This window comes from Mus musculus, chromosome 8 (genome assembly GCF_000001635.26).
Source record: "Mus musculus strain C57BL/6J chromosome 8, GRCm38.p6 C57BL/6J".
Taxonomy (NCBI): Eukaryota; Metazoa; Chordata; class Mammalia; order Rodentia; family Muridae; genus Mus; species Mus musculus.
The window spans coordinates 63,747,814-63,764,395 of NC_000074.6; the positions used below are offsets into that span (position 1 = coordinate 63,747,814).

A 16,582-nucleotide genomic window follows, 5' to 3' on the forward strand; every position below is an offset into this window, starting at 1 on the left:
CTAGACAACAAATAATGAATAGAATTTCGGTTTAGAAGAAGAAATATCTAATGTAAATTGTAAATGATAGAAAATAATAAAAAGAGAGATGAATGGAATTTCTGAGGGGAAGATATTTATTAGGGTATTTTCAAAGAATGTAAATTATATATATATATGTACATATATATATCACCGCAATTATCATTTTCTATTTTATAGATATTTTCATGTTTGTTGTATTTCTTCCCAAATAAAATATGAATTTTATAAGAAAAAATATTATTTCACATTGTATACATTATATCATCTTTGTATTAGTTATTTCTCAGGGTGCCATCATAAGGTATTTTTAGGAAGCAACTTAAAGGAGGATGAATTTACTTGGCTTACACCTGGAGAAGACACTTCATTGTGGTGGAGAAGCCTCAGTGGTAAGAACAACTCATGGCTGTGGTTGTAGGGCCTTGCTCACATCTGTTTGAATCAGGAAGCAGAGAAAGAAACTGTGACATTCATTTCGCTTGCTCTCACTCCTTTTTAAGACTTCTGGACCTGTGTGATGGTGTCATCTATTTTCAGGATATGTCTTCCTTCCTTAATTAATACACTCTCACTTTAAAAATACAACTATCCAGGTGTCTTACTTAGAGTTTTACTGCTGTGAACAGATACAGTAACCAAGGCAACTCTTATAAAGGAAACATTTAATTGGAGCTGGCTTACAGATTAAGAGGTTGGTTCAGTTCATTATCATCAAGGCAAGGACATAGCAGTGTCTAGGTAGATTTGGAGGAGCTGATAGTTCCATCTCTTGTTTTGAAGGCAGCCACAAGAAGACCATGCACCTAGGACAAGAGTCTTAAAGCCCACACACACAGTGACACACTTTCCCCAAAAGGGCCACACCTACTGCAATAAGGCCACAATTCCAAATATTACCACTCCCTGTTCCAAACATATTCAAATCACCACACCAAGTATGCCTCACAACTATGCAATTGTATCTCACCATTATTGAGGTATACCTCACAATTATCCAAATGTGCCTCACTGTTGTCCAAGTGTACCTCAATGTCTCCTAGTTTATTCTCATTCCAAATAAGTTGTTAATAAAAATTAGAAATCACATCTGTCCTCTAAATGGCCATCATCTGTAATACACTCTTACTATATCTCTACTTATTGAAGAACACAAGAGTTTTACGACTTTTTAAATAGTCTTTCATTTGTTCCTGTCTTTCAGAACCTACAGGTTGTGAAATACAGCCATGGAAGAACAGAACATTAGAAGAGATATTTAGAAAGATATTGAAGAAGGCTCATAGAATTAAAAAATAAGAGACAGTATAACAGTTTAGGGTTTTTTTCCCCCTCTCACCATTAGACATGGCCTTGGTCCTTAGAGAAAGTGTATATCCCTAGATATGTAACAGAACTCCCTCAAATACATGTATTGGCAATTTTGTTGACAGCTAACAAGCTTTAAGGAAAATATAGCATCTTGAGAGCCTTGAATACCAAGGCATGAACCCCTAAATGGATTCCTAACTTGGTAGCAATATTGGATGATAGTGAAGGGTAGTAGTAGCCAGGGTGTAGTTGGAAATATTAACCACTATTGAATAAGTTATTAGTGGTTAAACTGTCCATGGGCCCCTTCCCAAACTAATTGTTTGCTTCCTGTACACAGAGAGGGGGAGAGGTGTTGTTTACCTTTGCTGCTATGATGCTCTAAACAAGAAACCAAGCAACTATATTCTCCTCCATTTGAGCCATAAGACCTATTTCCTCTACTTAGTCATCTAATCAGATATTTTGGTCACCCTTTTAAAACTCTAACACTGTAGGTATCACATAAAAATTCTACATAAGTGAAGACATTCTAGGAAGGCATTCTAGACAACAGGGTTATCCATCATGGTCAGGATAGCTAGGGAGAATGTGGCATATAGGTACCATGTAATGATAAGCAGCCTTCAGATATATTCCAAGAATGCCATGAATGCTTCTTTAAAATTAGTATGTGGAGTTGCGGAGATGATTCTGTGAATGAGCACACTTGAGGATCTGACTTCAAATCCCCAATATGATAGATGAAGTCAGCATCTTGCTCTGTTCTTCACTTGGGCCTACACTAGCTTATATACCTATACACTGGCATGCATGCATCATACACATACACAAGTAACACACACACAAATAAATAAATGAACAAGTATGCTTTTTTTATTTAAAGCCATGAGATTTAAGATTATAATTCAAAAAATTCACAAATTCAAAATTCTATGCATACAAAATATACTTTTAATTAAAAACTTTAACATTATATATATATATATGATATGTAATTTATGTATGTAGATATGTGTGTTAATATGTGTGTGAGTGCAGATACATGTACATGCACTGCCAATATAGGACCTCATGCTGGTCTTAAGGTTCCAAACCAATTGGCTCAGGAGCTTCAGTCTTGCTTTCCCTAAGTTTTGGGGATCGGAATGCAAATTCTCTGGCCATGAGTCATCTCCCCAGCTCCAACATGTAATTCTACAATAAACAAAATATGTACATTAAGTACAAGAGAATTAATTTTGCTTTTGAAATAAAATCTATTCCTTTTCTTGTTATGGACTTGTAGCTATAGATTTCCACTTGTAAAATTAACATTATGATATAAAGAATTCCTATTAAAAATAATACATATTGCTCTTTCCTGACTTCCACAATAGGTCCTTTTGGTTTTCTGTTTTCTGAATTTCCTCCTATGCTATGTACTCATAGCTGAAGATTTGCAACTAAAAACCTCACATGGAAGAGCACACATGATACTTTGGTCCCTGAGACTGGGTTACTTCACTTGAAGTGATATTTTCTAGTTTTATCTATTTACCTTCAAGTTCATTGTTTCATTGTTCTTTTTCAACTGAATAATAGGCTATACCATATATGTAGCACATTTTCGTTAACCATTCATCAGTTGTAGGACATTTTGATTGTTTTTATTGCCTAGTTATTGTGAATAGAAAAGCAGTGAACATAGCTGAAAAAATAATGTATTTAGTTCTTTAGGCATTTATCAACCTGTGTGCACATGGCTGCTTATAGGTACAGTGGAGAAAATGTTTATTTTGGATAAAAGGGAGAGCATAGACATATGCAGGGATGTCTGAGAGAGTCTAGGGTGAATATTACACTGATTCAGGTCATGTCTGGAAGGGATTATGGGGACAGGGTAGGGTGGAGTATAGAAGAGTGGGGCGAAAGGAAAGCAGAGAGAGGAGAAAGGCTGTTGACCAAGAAGGGTGGCCTGGGACAGGAGACTGGTCAACAGTGTATAGGGTAGAGCAAAAGGGCCAGGTAACCAAAATGGCTGGATAATTTAGGGAAGGAGAGGTAGGAGAAAGCCATCCCAGCCTCTGGGATGGAGACGTTTAGGGTGGGAGCCAGTTATGCCAGCCATAGCCATAGGTAGACTGAGGGATGGTGGGAGGAACAGGCTAACCAATCTGCTTTGATGTATTTAATTAGCAAATTTGCAGTTTGTCTGGCATTTGAAACCTAACTACTTCATGTGTCTATATTGTACTGCTTGTGGATTTGAAACTATAAAGTTCCCATTTGTCAGGGATTGTATTCGGCCAACATAAGAGAGACAGAGGAGAAAACACACTTACTGTTTTAAAGATACATGTTTTAAAACCTGTATCTACTAACTATGCAAAACTTTATCAAGCTAGTGGTGGTGGCTCACACCTTTAATCCCAGTGCCCAGAAGGCAGAGGGAAGGGGATGCAGAGACAGGCAGATCTCTGTGAGTTCGAGAAGAACCTGTTCAACAGATCAATTTCCAGGGCAGTCAAAGCATACAAAGAAACCCTGGTTAAAACAAAACAAAGCAAAACAAAACAAAAACAAAAACAGAACTTTGCCTATATCAAATACCCACATCTAGTTTAGAGAAAGTCTGGGGAGCCTGTTATGAAACTTTGAGCTATGTACCCTGCTACAAAAGTGAAAACATTTTCTCTTATAGTGTTAAAATCACATCAGGTTGGGACTTCAGCAGTGAAGGTTTGTGGGCTGTTCAAATCTTATGTTTAATATAGAGACGTGAGTTGAAATACCAATCTGATTATGCCTATAGACATGTCTTTGGGAGATAGCTTTGATTGTTAACTGATAAAAATAGGAGATCTTAGCATATGGAGGATAAGACCATTTCCTAGACATTTCCTAGAGCAGCATCAGAAACCTAGTTAACCATGATCCTAAAAGAGTCAGAAAGAGGTGCTACTCCAAGGTTTCTATTCAAGTTCTTGCTTGAATTCCTGTCCTGACATTCTTCAATGATAGACTATGACCTGGAAGAATAAACCAAACTATAGATCCTTTTCTCCTCTCCTCCAGAAAAGAAAAAGGAAGGAAGGAAGGAAGGAAGGAAGGAAGGAAGGGAGGGAGGGAGGGAGGGAGGGAGGGAGGGAGGGAGGGAGGGAGGGAGGGAGGGAGGAAGGAAGGAAGGAAGGAAGGAAGGAAGGAAAGGAAGATTAAAGAATGACATACAACCAAAGAATGTCAAGAGCAGAAGAAGTAGTCTTCTGTTGGGGTAATCTTTTTATGCATTGTGTAAAGATTGTCTTTGAATTTTCAAGTGTTGTTTTCAGGACTGGCAGAGTTGAGTACTGGCTGTACTTTGGCCTTGTTATTTTTATGGATCATCACCAATCTTAGCATTTTGTAAACATACAAAACCCTCATCTTTGGATTGGTTTAATAAAGATCTGACGGCCAATAGCTGAAGCAGGAGTGGAAAGGTGGTACTTTCAGGCATCTAAGCTCTCTAGGAAGAATCAGGCACAGGGGATTTACCAGAGTGACATGGAGGTGGAAGGAACAGGTACTGGGACCAAAAGAGAGGGAATAGGCCATATGACAAACATGGACTAGAATAGATGGGTTACTTTAAGTTAGATAAGCTAGCTTGGAGGTAGCCAGCTAAGGCTTAAGGTTTAATAAATAATAATAAGTCTCTGTCTCATTATTCAGGAGCCAGAAGGTCTGAGACAATCGAGCAATAGTTTTCCCCAAGGGGCAATTCAATTGGTTTTCCAGTACAAAGATATGAGTCCTGAAAACATAAATACAAGTAACTTTACATAGACTTAACAATTTGTACTAATGTATTTAGAAGTATTTTGCAACAACAATTAAAGAAAATAGCCTATACATTTGAAAGAGTACCAAGAGGGGTAACATTGGAGGATTTGGGGAGAAAAATGGGAAGGAGAAAAGGGTATAATTTTAATAACATAAGTAAAATAAATAAAAAGAAAATAATAATAATGTCATTATGATTACTATGTTGAAATGATTCCATTTGTTCATATTATTTCATTCCTTTCATATTTACCAGAAGATGACAATTTAAGGGTAATAACACATAGAAAGATTTGTCACATCACAGTGTTTGCTAAGTAAGCATCATTTGCACAAATATCTAACAGTAGTAGAAACAACATCCAAGTTTTTATGAGCCAAAGCACAGTCTAAGTTTCTATTGTTTATCTACTATGTCAGCATGTTGACATAATGGTGAGTCTTTTTTTTTTCCATTCAAAAGCCTTTTTCAAGAAGGATAACCTTTGTTCTAGTTCATCTTTGGCAGCATTCCACAAAGCTTGGCTTAAGCTCTGAAGCTTAGGGTTTTTATGCCACCACTCAGGAGTCCCTGAGCAAGTAGTAATGGTTACCCACACTTCCTTAGCAAGTAGCAATGATTGCCCATTTGCTAACCTATTCTTTACAAAAAAATGAAGAAGAAAAGAAAAAAGAAAAGAAAAAGAGAAAAAAATCCACAGTTTAATTGTAAATGTATTTATTTATTTTATGAATATGGATATGTCTTCAGACATACCAGAAGAGGGCATTGGATCACATTACAGATGGTAATTGAACTCAGGACCTCTGGAAGAGCAGTCAGTGCAGTGCTCTAAACCACGGACCCATCTCTCAGCCCCCAATTGTGGTATCTTTGTTAGGATTACAATTGTTACAATGAAAGGCAGCCTGGGGAGGAAAGAGTTTATTTGGCTTACACATCCACATCATAGACCTCACTGAGGCCAGTAACTCAAGCAGAGCAGGAACATGGAGGCAGAAGCTGTTGCATAATGGATTGTTTCTTATTGCCTTGAGACCCATGGCTTGCTCATCCTCCTTTCTTATAGAATCCAGGACAACCAGTCAAGGGATGGCACCACCCACAAGGGGCTGGGTCCTCTCCCACTGATCATTAATTGAGAAAATGCCCTAGAGCCTTGCTACAGCCTGATTTTATGGAAGAATTTTCTTATTTGAAATTTTCTCCTTTTACATCACTTCAGCTGTGTCAAGCTGACATAAAACTATTGAAGACATGAAATGAGCGTTATTTCTACCAACATGCATTTTTTTAAAAAAATAAGTTCAAATAACTTTTGACATCAGAAAAAGTTTTTAAAATTGAAAATATAATAAACAACTAGTTTAACAATAATTTTAAATAGTCATGATCAATGCATTAAGTATGCACACATATATGTGAAGGACATTTTTATGTAGAGAAAAATACCATGATATTTTAGGGCAGATATATGCAATGATGAGGATATAAAGAAATGTATATTGTATTGTATGGAAAGACCCTAGAAAGAGGAAGTTGTCTCTGGGGAAGTCCTGCAAATTAGTTTAATGCCCATAGTACATTTTACACTGATGTCCTCAACTAGCTCATTTCTAGAACTAAAAAGCATTTTACTATATTTTTCTTTCACTGAAGCAGGCATTTCAGTATTTTATCTTTCTTTTTAGTGTACTTTAACCCACCTCTCTATTGTGTTTATCTGCAGTGTAGCATATCTTCCTGAACAAAACGTGTGTTTCTGCTGAGTGTAATGTGTTTATGCAGCTACACACCGTAAAGATTGTAATGGCAACAGAAACCTCTTGACACAATGCTCTATATTTACATCCAGATGTATTTTTCCAAGCTTTTTGTTGATAAAATTTACACAGTGACCCTGTGACTATTGTGTGTCACTTTGAACTTAAAATATGCAAAGCTGCTTCTTTAACTGCATTTCAAATAATTCTTCAAGCTCCACACCAATTAAAGCTCATCAAAAATTCTACTTCCATTAGTCTCCTCCTGGTTGGGAATACTTTCAAGTCTCAGGCCACTTAGTACAATTATCCATAGCAATTATAGTGTCAATAGGCCAAAGAAGATAAATTATTTTAAAGGACACTTTCTTCTTGTGTATCTAAAATATACACAGGCTGATGATAGATGCGCTAGAATATTTTATAAATTATATATACATATCAATCTGACATTTTGTCAAAAACAAAATGTCTCCATTACTATCTGCACCAAGCATTTGACGGAAAAAAAAAAAAAAGCCTGCTGCAAATTCCAGTGAAGGACAAACATTAGAAAATTAACATTGACAATGTGACCTTTGACTCATCAACATTCAACTCAGTTGTCCTGCTTATTAACAAACTATTCATTAACCAACAATCTGTCACCAGACAGTTACAGAGACTTTATCTGTCATGACAATGATCTATGGTTTGTTGACCAAAGAACCTCAGGGCTGAGTGTCCCTGAGGGAGCCACTCTACTGAGGCCTCAGCCACTTAATGACTGGGCTTTCATCATGTGCTGTCATTGACCTTGTAATAAAGGAGACAAGTTCTTACAACAGAATAAGCTGGTAGTAATCCTGCAATCACAGACTCAGCATGCCTCTCAGATACTCAGTTTGCCCTCTCAGCTGCATGCTCATCTCAGAACTTTTAATTAGTTTCCTAACATGTCCAAGCAGCTGTCTTTTGGAAACATTTCAACTACCTATAGTTTTTCTCTGGATGGACTGGGTAGATCAATGTAATTATAATTGTTTCACCACATATGAACTACCTTTGATTATCTCAAGTCTTGTTCTGACCCTAGAACACATTTCATGTCCATGAAAATGAGAGCTTACTACATAACTCTGTAGACACTTTCTTAGAAATTGCTAATGCGCATCAATTAATTACCTTCATAAACTTTCTACATACTAATGATTTATAGATAGGAGATTAATGGCTGTACCTCTAGGAATGTTTTATTTGATATTTCTTTTTAGCCTGGTGGCTTAATAAAAACAGATGAAAATCAAAATAAAACTAAGAAATAGAACATGAAATTATTTCTGATTTTTATTAGTTAGTATATCTTATACTTTGTGTTACTAATTGTCAACCATAATTCTTGTATAGTTTGATTTAGGTTTATCATTGAAAGAGGTTGAGAAAGGCCATTATCTGAATTTTTTATTGTAATAATGTCATTTAGTTGATAAAGTTTTGCCATAGTGAAAAATGTTTAGATTGAAAGAAAATAATTAGTTTATGATATATATATTCTGTGAAAGAATATTGGAAAAATTACTGATTTGATCAAAAACGTAGAGTTCTTGATGATCTTCCACTCTCCTCTGGGTATTGATATTTATTGATGTGTATAAGGGTGTGTTGTAAAGAAAGAAAATGTTGGTGCAATCATGAAAGTTAATGAGGATAAACAAATGTATCCAGACAAGAATGATTGAGTGGATTCAGTTGAAATTAAACTTTTTAATACTTAATTCAATTACAAAAATACAATTGTAAAGCTAGGGAAAAAGAAAAGGGAAAAATCATGTACAAATATAGCAAATACAACTCCTTTCTCCCTTCTCTAGCTTATTGTATGCCAGAATTTGGAGTCTGTGCTCAATAACATTCACTAATATTTCTTTCCTGATGATTGGTCTTCATTCTACATAGTATAAAATAGAACTTAGCTCTCTAAAATTAGAGAAAATATACAGCATAGGAGGAAGGGCTTATAGAAAATACTTGTCTTCACTAGAAAAACGATCCCAGTTTCACTTTCTTCCATAAAATGACCTTCTCTTATAAACTGAGGATGGAATCTCCATAAACATTGATATTTCTACTCTAGTGCAAAGCATTCTGGGAAGAACATTACATGGTCTGAAAATGTTTAAAGTTATACTTAGCAAGACGCAAACACAGACTATCAGTAGTAGAGGCTATAATATATCAGATGGAAGAAAATTTCTTATACATTTAGCAAAAAAATTCAGTCAAAGTAGAGGAGATACAGAGAGTATTCCACTCTCTGCTTCCTTAGCACCTTCGTCTTTATGTTTCTTGAAAGACATGTTTGTTTCTCCATACAATGTCCCCTTACTTGGAACAAAATTTACCCACATTTTATAAACCTTACTCTCTTCACATTCTCAACCCACTGAAAAATCTCTGATGCTTCCCCTGTCATTAGCTATCCATTATTTCTATTTTTGTAGTAATATAATTTACTAGGATTTTTTTTGCTTTATTTACTATTCAGATTATGGAAAAATGTAAAATTCACAAGAACAGCAGTATTTTCTAACAATTTCATACTTTCAGATATACTATAAATAATCTTTTATAATATCAGAACATATATGGATGTGATATATGTGTGTGTATGTATGTGTGTGTATACACATATATTATACTATATTGAAGTTTAAAGATGTTGCAACATTCAAACATGTATTCCAAGCATTATAGATAAACTCCAATGTTGATTTGAAAGTTCCAGTTTATCTCAGCAAATTTAAGGGCATCAAATTGAAGCTTTGTTGCAACTTAATGATTTTGTGACTTGTGGATAATCAGTTGTCATAGTTTAATGGCTGAGTCTCCCTATTATATAGGAGAGCACTGACCCAGGACTCTCAGTTTTTTCTGAAGATATATCATTGACAGGAGAGTATTTTCTATAATGTTTGTTTGTTACTTTGAACCTGAAATATCCTACAGAGTACTCTACTATAAAAGTTACTTTTATTTGTTCAATTGTCGACTTGGGGGCTTACTATAGAATAAACTCACCCTATCTAGTTCCTTTTGAACTCTGGCTGATTCAGTTCTGCTGTTATGGCCCAAATTTCTCTCTAAACTGATTGATTTAATCTGTATTCTCTTGGCTTCTGGCTGAATTGCTCTGCTTGGACTCATATTAACTTTGGCAATGTGGTCTAATCTTCTGGCTCCTTCTCATCCTCTGGATCATTCTGTCTTTACCTGTGTCTACCTTGTTGTCTCTGCAGCCTGTCACTTTAAAATGTCATCATAAAACTGCCACACATACCACATTTACTTTTTGTCTCTCTCTACTATTAAATAGCTAATTTTTACCTTTAATATCGTGGGCATATTCTATTTCTGACTCATTCTGTCAAATCTTTCCCTGACTCATCACTTTTTCTGTTCCTCCATTAAATGTAAATTTCAAGCATGGCTGCTTCATTCTACAAACTTAACTTTACCTTCATTGTTTGGGATTAGAGGTTTGTACTAGGCTATGTCTATCTATTCTAGTCAGAGGGAATAAAGGTGTATAATCTACCCAGAGGGATTAATTGTACATGGTATGTCTGCATTCCAGCAAGATCATATCTTTAGATGTGACCCCTTGCCAGAGCAGCCATGTTGTTGAATTAAAATCCCTCTATAATCTAATCTATGAAGAATGAGATAATTAACTTTTATTGGTGGAGGGACTTAAGATGAACTCATATATGTTATATGTTGCTTTCTAAATTGTTGCAATGTCATTTTTTATTTTGTACATCTGTATGTGTCCATATGTCAGTATATATTGTGAGTGCAATGCAAATGGAGGCCAGAAGAGGGCATTGAACCAGCTGAAGGTGAATTTAAGGCAGATGTGAACTCTCTGACATAGACATTGAATTCTGGTACTCTTAAATGTCAGTAAGCACTCTTCAGTGTTTAGCCAAATTTCTCATCCTTTATGTATTTGTTGTGGTGGTTGTCTTGGTTGTTGTTGGTGGTGGTGGTGATTACTGGCTCCTTGCCAATCCTGCTGGGGTCTCTCCATGTCTGGGTGGGATGGTGAGTGTCAATGGCCCAAAAGAAACACACCAAACTAGGAGTCTTGTCTTGCCGAAGCAAGAACTCAACATTATGGCATCAGCCTCTCTCTTATATAAGTTCAGAACATAAAAATGGGGATTTTTGGTGGAGTAAGATGACATAAGAGGGATGGAAGGATGACAGAGGGTAAGGAGTGACTGACATGGCCAATGGCAAAGCTTTACAACAGCAATGGCAGGGCTGAGGCAGTGTTAAACAGGTCTTGCTGAGTCACTGAGTGACTGATACAGGTCTCAAAACTCAAGCTAGGCTCAGGTTTGTCCTCAAGGCCCAAATCTGGGCCAAAATGGGGTCCAACAGGTGGTGGTGGTGGTGGTGGTGGTGGTAGTGGTGTTTTGGTTTATTTGGGGGGAAGGCGATTTAATAGTTTTTAAATAATATAACAATATCTAATTTGCTTAATACAAAAAATTATTATTGAATAATCCATTGCCTACACTCCAAACCCACAGTTCAGACAAACCACAAAATAGAATATAGAAAAATCATAAGTTGAGCTTTTGAATAATATATGAAATAGATTCCATAAGACTAGACTTTCTTCTCATTGTTAATTGATAAGATAGTGACTAATACATTATCAAGCTAGAAGGGACATGAATGGATAACAGTTTTTAGTGAAATTTGGGACATTTCTACCCTTTTATAAATTTTAAAGCATTTTATTATAATCACAGATTCTATTGCAGTAATAAGGTTGTTACTTCAGAAATTTAAAGAAAAATTCAATTTGAGATGTGGGTTTTTATCTAAGGATCATTAATTGTTAAAGCAACACTATTCATTTTTATTTGTTCCATATATCTGAACATGTCTGGAGGTAGGAAAAATATGGCGAATGTTGCTGCACGGACCTCAGTCGAGTCCTCGATCCACAGGAAAACTCGGGGTCAGGTTACAGTCCAGCAAGGAGTTGGCATGGATGACAAACAGATACGGACATAGAGAGTGTGTATAACAAAATATATTTTCTCAAAGCGAGTACCAGTCTTACAATACAGAAGAAAAATAAGAAAGCTAGGCGAATACATCCGCCAGGGTACACTGGTTCTTTACACAAAACAAAGAAAATGCATACATAAAAATATGTCGGGATCCAGGCCATATTTTCAACTGAGAATAGGCACAACCCTTAATTAAGATCAGCTAAATACAGGAGCCAGGTGAACGCTCTGATGCAATGCTAGTCTATTATTAAACCCACCACCAGGGGTCCTTTAGTAAATACCTGATTATGCTATTCCTCTGGGTCTAGTGAAAAACCGGCCAGGGGAATTCTGTTCTACTAACCCTTTCTGAAACCACAACCCACCTATTTCCTAGGCCATTGTGTATTCTTGTGTTTGGGTGTGACTCGGATATTGTTCTAAGTAATTACTATGTAGATTAGCTCCGAGCTTTCTAGCTCTTATTCAAGTATATTGTAATGCCTGATTATTTTCACTGTCTCTACTAGAGGTAAATTTGAATGTTACTGAATAGGTAACATTCTTACTGAATTCCAAGCTCCGGGTTGGCTCAACACCAGTGGAGACTTAGCTATATGTCAAAATCAATCCTGAAAGGTACTTATAATAAAAGAATACTGAAAGAGCGCACAAAGATCCATACAACAGACTAACGCAGGGACAGGTTTGGAGCATATGTGCAACGGGAATGCCAAGGTTCCAGGAGGCTAAGTTTCCATGAAACTCTGCCTCAGGACTGCCTCCAGGTTTCTAGGCCTGTCACATGAGTCACTATTGGAGTGGATGGAGCAGAATGTGATCAAACTTTATTCTATAAAATATTCAAAGAGCCTCTCAGGTTCCAGTCAGCAAGAACTTCTTGGCATTTGCAGTAGTGTCTGGATTTGATGGCTGTATATGGGATGGATCCCCAGGTGGGACAGTCTCTGGATGCCCTTTCCTTGGATCTCTGCTTCACATTTTGTCTCTGTATTTGCTTCCTTGAGTACATTGTTACCCTATCTAAGAAGGACCAAAGTACCCATACTTTGGTCTTCCTGCTTCTTGAGCTTCACGTAATCTGTAAATTTGTATCTTGGGTACTCCTGAAAAAGTATAACATAAAAAAACAACAACAACAAAAAATTCTAGGCCTTTAGGCCCAGGCTTGAGAATGTGACCTTAGTGACTCAGTGCTCCAAGGCATGCTAATCATAAAACAGATAGCAACATTCCTCCAGCCACCTGCTTCCTGGGTTCAGGGAATGTTCATTCAAAGAAAATCAACCTGACCCACCCTGACCTTTGCTGGAACCCAATATGCAAATATGCTATTGTTAGAGGCTCAAAGAAAACTGTCTTGACTTTCCACTTCCTCTTGACTCTGAACTGATATTTTTGGTATTTTCCAACAACACCCTCCCCACCCCCTTGAGTTATGCTTTCTTCCTTTAAATACCCTCTTACCCAACTACTCCAGGCTCCACAGTTCTCTACCCCTGTGTGGTATATGACTGTGGGCCCCAGAACGCTCTTGGAATAAAAAAGTCCTCTTGTGGTTTGCATCAAGGCCTTTTCTTGTGAGTGATTTGGGGTGTCACCTCTCCTGAGTCAGAACGTGGGGACTCCTCATGTTGTGGGCCTTTTACCCTCAGCTTTTGGGCTAATATCCACTTATCAGTGAATGCATACCATGTATGTTATTTTGTGACTGGGTTATCTCACTCAGGATGATATTTCCTAGTTCCATCCATTTGCCTAAGAATTTCATTTTGAAAGTTCATTGCAGACAGATCAAAGTTCCACCACTGTATTATAGTCACATGAAGTTTAATATTTGTGTGTGTGTGTGTGTGTGTGTGTGTGTGTGTGTGTGTGTGTGTGATAGATTCATGCTTCCAGTGTCTGGCAGTTGATCTTGTCAGCTAGGTCTGAAGCTTAAATACCTGTAAGTGACTTCACAGTGCTCTTCTTTATCATCCATAAAAAATGGTAACTAGAATCTAAGGCTAGGGCCTTACCATAGTCAGGTTGGGTCATTCACCTATTGTGAATCAGCCTAACAAATCACACAGTGAAGTTTTTTTATCACTTACTATTTATTAGAAATTTTTAGAAGTTTGTTAGAAATTTTAAGTCAATTATATTTTACTCACACTTAAGGATATAACTCATTTAAACCATTCTTTATTCTAAAAGCACATCTTACTCTGTATTGGAAATAATTGAATTGTTGCATGTCTCATTCTCTAAGCAAAGACTATCAGTGTTTGTACCAAAATAACAAGTGATCATGTCATAGTTGTGTTACTTCCCTCTACCTTTGTCTAAAAGGCCAATGTCTACTGCATAAATGACCTTAGAAACTTATTTCAAAATATTGTTAAAGGATCTCATAATACTATATGAGTAATTTATGTATGTTCATATTTATGTATGCATAAAAGGTGTTACACAAATTTAACATCATAATAAATGATGAAAGACAATATATAGCTGTAACTATGTCTTTCTAAACTTGTGCTACAGAACAATGGTGACTACTCATCAACGAGGACATATTACTTATTCTAGAGGTTTGCATATACATTCAAGTTGTAACACTGTTTCCTGCATATGAAGTAGTAATATTTGTTATGCCAGCCATTTATTTATGCCATTCAATCATTACTTCTAACTCTTATAAATATCTTGCCTTTATTTTACACAATATGCATTTTTTATGGCAAAATGTCATGAATCAAATGACCAAGATATTTGGGAATTAAACTCAAAGAAATGTAAGAATTGAGGACTCACAGTAAATCTGAGCTATCTTTTATGTAATTCTCATGTCAAATGTTACTTGAATGCTATTCTTCCTCCATTAATGAAAGACTATTAGCTACTAGTATTTTTATTTTATTTTAATTTATTTTTTTACACTACATATTTTATTCCCCCATCCACCCTCTGACTGTTCCGTACCCCATACCTCCTCCCCACCCCCGGTTTCCATGTGGCTGTTCCCACCTCTCACCCCACCTGACCTTAAAACTCCCTGAGGCCTCCAGTCTCTGGAGGGTTAGGTGCATCATCTCTGAATGAACACAGACCCGGAAGTCATCTACTGTATGTGTGTTGGGGGCCTCATATCATCTGGTGTATGCTGTCTGTTTTGTGGTCCAGTGTTGGAGAGATCTCAGGGGTCCAGATTAATTGAGATTGCTGGTCTTCCTATAGGATCGTCCTCTCCTCAGCTTCTTTCAGCTTTTTCTAATTTAACAACAGGGGTCAGCTATTTCTGTCCATTCATGCAAATTTCTGCATCCGACTTGAAATCAGATGCTTGCTTGTTCTTTCAGAGGGCAGTCATGTTAGGTCCTTTTTTGTGAGCACTCCATAGTCTCAGTAATAGTGTCAGGCCTTGGAACCTCTGCTTGAGCTGGATCCCATGTTGGGCCTGTCCCTGGATCTTCTTTTCCTCAGACTCCTCTCCATTTCCATCCCTGTAATTCTTTCAGGCAGGAACAATTATGGCTCAGAGTTGTGACTGTGGGATTGCCACCCTATCCCTCACTTCAGCTACTAGTATTTTTACTAAATTTGATGGAAATTTGGCCAAAAGAATTCAAAAGATTTGTGTCCACAGCAAAACAGACACTGTCATTAACTTTTTAACAAATATTGTACAAAATGTTTTCCCTATCCATTGCTCTTTATTATGAAGTACAGTATATAAACAAATGTCTGCAAAAATTAAAATATAATAAGTTATATCCAATAATTCATTTTACATTCAGCAGTTTAACCAAACTATTATGTTTTACTATTAAATGATAAAATATAATTACTTTAGTATTAGTACTTTAATATTTGTAGCTATTTGAAATACATATATTTAATATATTTTCTAATTATTATTAATCATTTTATTTATTCTATATTTTAAATCTTAATATAGTTAAAGTGCAATTATGCAAACATATATATACATATATATTACATATATATATTGCATATATTTGTTTGTGACTACTATGATTTCCATCTTGCTAATAAATTGTATTTAATTTTCTATCAGATATCTTTCACTATATATACACATATATTTGTATTGTAAGCATGCTATAAAAAGGGTAAGTATCCATGACTATGATATATTTCAGTAATAAGGCAAGTAGATATAAAATTTCGACATCAAAATGATATACTATTTATTGTGGTGAAATAGCATAAGAAATGTCCACTTCAAACAAAAATTATTATGAGAACCACCAAATATTTCCATACTTATTTCATTCCTTTGAAATAAGACCAATGAAGTCTGTCTCTGAATGACAGTAATAGGCTGGAAAATAAATCTTATTTCCTAGAGCAATTCACTGATACCATATTTTCTGAATGCATATAGTTAATGGTCAGAACCATTAAAAGACTCACATTTCCAAGTATATAACTATATAAATACACAGCTTTGTCCATGGTAAGATTATTGATACAGTAGTATGTCAGACTGCAAAGATGTGTTTGCGGTTTTTCATCTGTTCATTAAGGATGCAGGACACTTGGGTGTTTGATGTATGCACAGTTGTTTGTCACAGTCATGTTTATTCCCAAGCATCCTCTGG

The 16,582-nt window shown here is 36.1% G+C and overlaps 1 long non-coding RNA gene across 2 annotated transcripts in view; it reads right to left on the reverse strand.

Annotated features, from left to right (window-relative positions):
• Positions 1-398: 398 nt before the first annotated feature.
• Positions 399-16,582, reverse strand: part of Gm35424 — a 29,265-nt gene continuing 13,081 nt past the window's right edge. The window contains exon 4 of one of the 2 annotated variants that reach the window (XR_870459.1): positions 399-456. This is a non-coding gene — a long non-coding RNA (predicted gene, 35424). Of the gene's footprint in view, positions 457-2,366; positions 2,530-16,582 lie in introns of those variants that run through there. The other variant, XR_379022.2, reaches the window with a different exon arrangement.